The following is a 6,884-nucleotide window of genomic DNA, read 5'->3' as shown; positions in this document are numbered from 1 at the left end:
CTCACTGGGTCGTGGGAGGGTTCGGCGCCTTCCTAGTCCAGCCTGAGTGTTTCAGATAAAGTGGGCTTGTGAGAGACTTTCCTGAGGCTATTACATTTTTATTTTGCCTTTACAAATCGCAAAATATCTTTATGTCCTAACCTCAGTCTTAAACACGCAGCTTTAGACATTGAACTAAGTATTCCTCTATTCTCCATATTGCTAAAAGCTAAAATTGAGGGCTGGAGAGATGGCTCAGAGGTTAAGAGCACTGACTGCTCTTCCAGAGGTCCTGAGTTCAAGTCCCAGCAACCACATGGTGGCTCACAACAACCATCTGTAATGGGATCTAGTGCCCCCTTCTGGCATGCAGACACACATGAAAATACAATACTCATAATACATAAAACATGTAAGTAAATAAAAGCTAAAATTGTTTTTTTTTCCAGTGAAAAGGGCTGACAAACAACCATTAAACTTGTTTCTAATTAATCCATTGTTAAGATCATTTATAGAACTACTGTTTTCCTGAAATTATATCTTCTACTCTTCTATTTGTCTTTTTTTAAAAGGGTCTCACTGTGTAGCCCTGGCTGCTCTGAAACTTGCTCTGTAGATGAGGCTGGCCTTGAACTCACAGAGGTCTGCCTGCCTAGGTGTGCATCTTTGTGGCCTGCTGCCTGTTTTTTCTTATAACATAACGATCAGATAACAGAGACTAAAGGGAAAGTGGAAAGAGGGAAGGAGCTGACAGCTGTGCTTCCAGGAGGGAAGAAGCTGAAATGCTAAACAGCAGCCTCGATGACCTGCTCGAAGAGCTCAGGAGAACTAAGAGAAACTTGCTTTCTCATTTTAGCATGTTTTTTAAAAAAGTGTCACTGGCTCGGCTGCGTCTCCCTCTGCTTCGCCGTGTGGAGTCTGATGTGTGACTTGAGAACACAGGAAGTGGCTCCACCTGCTGGTCCTCCTGCCATGAGCACAGGTAGGCTGGGAAGAGTGCGGGGCGATCCCAGTGCGGCAGCTCGCTCTGCCCACGGCACGTCCTGCCCCCACGTCCTCGGTCGGGCACAGCTCCCGTCCCGTGATCTGCTGCGGCAGTGACTGCCCTGTTGCTGGGACAACACGCCTGACAGAAAGGTGCTTAAGGGAGGAGAGGTCTGTTTTAGCGCACGTTTTCAGGGGTTTGTCCACCATGGCGGGCAGGATGCAGGGGCAGGGCCGGAAGCTGGCTCATCACGTGGTGTCAGCAGTCAGGAAGCAGGCTGTGAGTGAGCAGGAAATGGTGTCCCACCCTAGCCACCGCTTCCTCCAGCAGGACCCCGCCTCCTCCAGGCTCCACAGCCTTCCCAAGTGGTGGCACCAGCTATTGCCAAAGCAATGAAATATACACACTTAGTGCACAGTTCACGTTCAGACTCCAACACCCATCATCCTACTTTTACTCAAAAATAAAAATTACCGTTGTCTTCAGGAGTCCTCTGGACGGGTTTCCACATCATCACTCATTCCGTCTTCTCCTTTACCCCGAAGACATGAGCTGCTTCTTGGTCCTTTCTTATAGCTTCCAAGTGTATATGGTTCTGTGAACATGGGACCAGTCCCACACGGGTTTTGGACTGAGGATATTAAAGATAAGAAGCTGAACGGCCCTCTGGGTGAATCACCCTTCTGAGATAAAGAACGTTTGCCAAAGCAGTAATTAGCAAAGTCAACATCAATTGCTCACAGGGGGAAGACTTTGGAAACAAGATCCCAACATACAGAATAAATCAAGAAGCAAACAATCAAAACAAAATATAATGTGCTGTTTGAGCCCCAGGATGAGTTGAAAAAATCGACTGTGTTGGAGAAAGAACACTGTGTCCCGCTCCGAGTGCTTAATGTTAGGTTAGATCAGGGGACGTGTTTGTAAGCAGCCACCCACCCAGGGAGAAGACAATGACAGAATTTTCAGTCCCAGCTGCCGCCTTCCACATCCATACAGAAATATGCACAGCGTGGAATGTCACCTCCCACACTCACAGTCCTCCTTCCTAGGTGGCTCCAGAGCCAACAAAACAAAACCCCTTAGAGAAGGCGGTGGCTGAGGCTGCATTGCTGGTCTCCTGCCAGCAGCATCCACAAGGCCGAATGGCTGCTGAGCGCTGCCTGCGAGGGTTTCCAGCCATCGGCCTCCAGCAGTTCTGCATAAGGAAGGATGGTTTTCCGAGCCCACAAGACTGTGGTCCAGACTCTGTGGACAGAACGATCCTTTAACCATGCCTGCCCCCCTGAGACATGAGGTTACCCCACATGGATGTTCCCGAGATAAAGCAAACCCTTTGTCTACCCAGCCAAAAGGAGCAGTCTACCATGCCCTTACCACCCCTCAGTGGTAATTTCAACAAATCACCTGTTTCCTGCCAAGCACTGGGAAAGTGGGGAGGAGCAAGCAGAGGGAATCCGGGCTGCTGGGGCCTGACTAAAACTTTTGGGTACAGAGATGGATTGAGGGCCATGAGCCAGGCCCCATACTGGACTCCTGGCCCCCATCACCATCTAACCGTGTCCCCTAAGTGTACCCGGTAATGAACCTGAGCCTTTTCCAGGTGTTCCAAACTAGCTGGGGACATGTCGGTTATAAGAGCAATTCTTCAGAGTAGAAACTCTTCCTCTTCCCAGGTCTGTGAGGGAATGTAGGAAGGAGAGAATTCCGTCCCAGGGGGTCAGGATAACTGTCACCCAGAGCACAGGCACTTCTGGTGTCCCAGACACCCAGAGCACAGGGAGTTCCCTTCTGCACCTGTCACCACCGACCTGGTACTTCTGTTGGGAGGAAGGATGGACTTGTTAGGGCCTCGTGCCCCTACCAAGCAAACAGAATCTCTGCAGCATGCTTTTCTCTTCTTTATCCGGGCTCATGGCTTATTCTGCAGTGAGCTGGCCATCAGTCCCTGCTAGAACAATGGGGTGCTAATTTCTCAGAATGGATGGCTGCCCTGGGCTCTGATGTCACCAAGACCTGTGAGAGGGACAGCTATTTCTGGAGGGGTGTCCCAAGTTTCCGGGGTCAAAGCCTGGCCCTGGCAAAGCTACCCCCTGGGTGCGACTTACTCAACCTCACAGTCCAGGCAAAGGGACACCTTCCTGTAAAGAAGTTTCTGTAAAGGAAGCTGATGAGAGTTATGAGATCTCCAGCGAGGCAGCCATGAGAGGACCCTGCTGTGAGAGCACAGGAGAGAAAGCCTTGTGTGGGTGAGGGGTGTCCTGACCGGAGACAGACTCTACGGTTTCCCGGTTAGGAGAGTTGCTGTGCCATCCCACGGGTGGTCCAGCAGAGCAGTGGGCTGCACGGTCTCCTAAGAATCCTTTCCCCAAAACACCAAGTGGGCCTGACCCGCCCCCAACACAGACCTACACACTCACACTACTGAACTAGAAATGTCCTCAGTCTGCTTTTCATAGGCGTTGGGCTGCTGTGAAAAGGCCCCTCTGGGTCACCTCCAGCCATCAGGCAGAGTGACACAGTCACTGCTGAAATGCTCACTCTGTAGGTGGAGGTTTTGAAGGTGATGGGACCACGAGGGTGAAGCCACAGTGACCTGGCGGCCAGACAGCCATGTCACCTCTGTCACCTGAGCAGTCAGCTCGCAGTCTGTGAGGAGGAGGCGGGCCTTGCTTGACACCAGCCCACCATGTCTTGAGCACAAAGTCAGGGAGGACTTCCAGTGTCCAGAACCGAGAGAATAAAGATCCCTTGTTTATCAGGCATTTGCCTCAGAGTTCCAGATGAGCCAAGACACCTGTGCCCAGCGGCCAGTCCGAAGCAAGAGAGATGCCCAGAGGGACCTGTGAACCGTTAAGACGTTTCAGATATTGGGAAAAGCCCTGAGGGATCCCTCTTATGCTTTCTATCTACACCACAGGACACTGTTAGCTTTTAAAATACAATTTTCATGAAATATTAAATGCCAGAAGTTCACCATGCAATGTTAGATGAGAGTGAGGAAAGAAATGACTGACCTTACTAGCCATCATCATGTCTAAGGACTGGATGTCATTTTGGTTTTACTTCTTTCCTTATTTTTCTCTTTAATAAACCTGTCTTTAATCATCGGGGAACAGAAATCGACATTTTTAGAAAGAAATGTTTACGTGGGCAGGGGCTGACACACACTGACACAGCGGTCGTCCAGATGGGTCTCTACCAAAGCTGGACTAGGCGGGTCTTGGGGTGGTCACTCTGTGACCCTCCCAGCACTTCCCTGACCTCCTGGGACTGGGCCGACCTCTCTGCGCTGTGCCATGCTCCTCACTTCCCCAGTGATCTGGTGTCAACATGGAAGTCATAGCTGAGCAGACTTTGAGGGTCACCTGGCCCCACGTGCGGCTGCAGCATCCCAGGAGCCCGGGGAGAGCCATGCCACCAGCTCTGGCTCCTGTCGGGGTCTTTCCTAGCAGGCAAAGGAGCCACTGAGCGCTTAGGTCACCCCCTCGGGGAGTCCAGGGGTCACCTCAGAAGGTCAGAGGTCAGCTCAGGTGGGGACAGTCCGTTCTGGCTAGTCTGTCTGTTTGTTTATTTGTCAGTCTGATATAAGCAGCAGTCCTCTGAGAGGAGGGAGCCTCAGTTGAGAAAACGCCTCCATAATTTGGCTGTAGCAGCATTTTCTTGATTATGATAGCAGTAAGGGGGCCCCACCATTGTGGGTGCTGCTACCATTGGTCTGGCAGTCCTAGAGTGTGTAAGAAAACCAGATGGCAGCCAGGAGGAGTAAGCCAGGAAGCGTTACTCCTCCATGGTCTTTACTTCAGTTCCTGTATCCAGGTTCTTGCCCTGCCTGAGGCCCTGCCTTGGTTTCCTCTGGTGGACTGTCACGCAGGGTATGTAAGCAGACAAATGCTGTCCTACCCAAGTTCCTCTGGGTCATGGCCTTTATCACAGCAATAGAAACCCTAACTAGGAGATAGCTCAGGTCAGGTAAGGTGGGAGTCTGTAGATCAACTTAGGAGTGCGAGGTCACCAAGGCAGGCGTGCCCAGGTCACCTTGGCATAGAAGTCTTTGGGACATCTCAGGTAGAAGCTCATGATTAACCTCAGACACCTCAGAGAGGTGCCATGAGTCCCTCTCAGGTAGACGGATGATCACCCAAATAGGAGAGCATGGGTCACCTCAGGCCGATCCCTGGATCACTTCAGGTAGGAGTCCATGCTCACCTCAGATAGAAGCCTTTGGTTTTCCCCAAGTAAGGGTCACAGGCAGCCTCAGATAGGAGACCCCAGGTTACCTCAGGTAGGAGACCACGGACCATCTCACATGAGGTAGAGGAAGAGTCAGAAAACTGCTGGGGCATCACTGGGTCTTGGACACACCAAATGCACTCACTCACTCACACACACACACATACACACACTCACACTCACACTCACACACACACTCACTCACATACACTAAATAAATAAGCATAGTTAAATATTTAAAAATTGAACCTTTTTGAAAAATGCCCACCCAACAATGTTTGTAAAGGCTCAAATAGCTTCATGCTCACGGCTCTCCATCAGGGTCCAAGACCCCGCATGACTTAGGACTGGAGTCAGCAGCCCAGGGCGGTGTAAAATGATTGTGTTTTAACCAGGATAAGAACTATTCCCCCTTTACACAAAGTCAGAAGCTAGACCTTCTAGCCACGGCAGAATGTCGTCCTGGGGCTGGGAGCCCAGCTCCATCTCCCTCCCAGCTCACCATCTGCCTCCCAGCAGGCAGGGAAGAGAGATGGAGGCCAGGCAGCTGAAGATGCCAGGCACTTAGAGCCTACCAGCCGGAACCCGGGTCCACCCCAGAGCAAAGCAGGCAGTTATCAGCCGTCAGAACGCACTGTAGTGCAGCAGCCAGATGCCCAAGTCTGTCTGTTTGCTCGAATTACCAGCAGCTCCTCAGGAGCACCCTCCCCAAGCTTGCTAACGTCCAGCCGCAGAGTCCATTGCGGGAAGGAGTCTTTTCTCTCCCAGCTCTGAACTCAGGGTCACTCTTTCCCAGCATCCTCAGTGCCAGATCACTTGCAACTCCTCCAAACAGCCTTGCCCTTGGACCGCTGAGATGCAATTCAATGTATTAAAAAAAAATCATACCGTGTGTTCATACGGGAAGCCTGTGCCGTGCCCCTTTCGACTCAGCCCTGAGAAGCGCAAGACTGCCCGGGGGCAGCCTGAAGGTTCACATGCTCACTCTGCAACCCCAGAAGATTCCTCGGGGGCTGTGGGCAGAAGAGCAAAGGCTTCTCTGAACATTACCGTCAATTTCCTCCAGGAAGCAGTGCGCATACCCGAGGTCATGCAGGGCTATGGTAGGATCTGAGCACCTGCGGGTCTCAGGTGTACGGAAGATCTGAAAAGTAAAAGATTTTCCCATAATGCATTTGGCGGCAGAATCCCATCTCTCTGCCCTTGTCCGGCAGGAAATTTGTTCTGAGGTGGGCTGAGACCACTTACACTCCTCGGTCAACTTAGAGTGTCTGCACACCTACTTCAGCGAACAAACAAACAAACAAACAAACACTGCTGCATTTGATTTCAAGGCATCGCCTCAGGCCATGTTAAGGGAATCCAAGAGTAGACGACTTAGGGGTTTTAGCCAAGATCTTGAAGGGCTTCATTTCTTAGTTCTAGATCTCGTATGTGATGCAAGTCTGTGTTTGAGGGAAGCAGTCACCCATCTTTTAAGGGAGGTCGCGGGGAAGGAGCCACATCCAAGGACCTCAGGAATGGGAACGGTGAGCGGAAAGGCCTTTGCCCGAGCGATGGTGTCAGTGCTCCCCGCCTTAACCATTAGTCTTCCACTCGGGGTGAGCTGATCACCCAGTCTCGGTGCAAGCATGTTTACATAGGATTGTATTTTCTGAAATCCCGATGCCTTGTCCCCAGGGACCAG

The 6,884-nt window shown here is 51.2% G+C and overlaps 1 long non-coding RNA gene across 1 annotated transcript; it reads right to left on the bottom strand.

Moving 5' to 3' along the window:
• Window positions 1-544: 544 nt before the first annotated feature.
• LOC132656783 (uncharacterized) lies at window positions 545-6,230 on the bottom strand. The gene is made up of 3 exons (XR_009594482.1): window positions 6,086-6,230; window positions 1,439-1,595; window positions 545-1,342 (listed from the first exon to the last, which is right to left on the bottom strand). It is a non-coding gene; the product is annotated as an uncharacterized LOC132656783 (long non-coding RNA).
• Between the last annotated feature and the right edge of the window lie 654 nt (window positions 6,231-6,884).

The sequence above is a fragment of the Meriones unguiculatus genome, chromosome 10 (assembly GCF_030254825.1).
Source record: "Meriones unguiculatus strain TT.TT164.6M chromosome 10, Bangor_MerUng_6.1, whole genome shotgun sequence".
Taxonomy (NCBI): domain Eukaryota; kingdom Metazoa; phylum Chordata; class Mammalia; order Rodentia; family Muridae; genus Meriones; species Meriones unguiculatus.
This window is presented reverse-complemented; position numbering and strand designations above follow the sequence as displayed.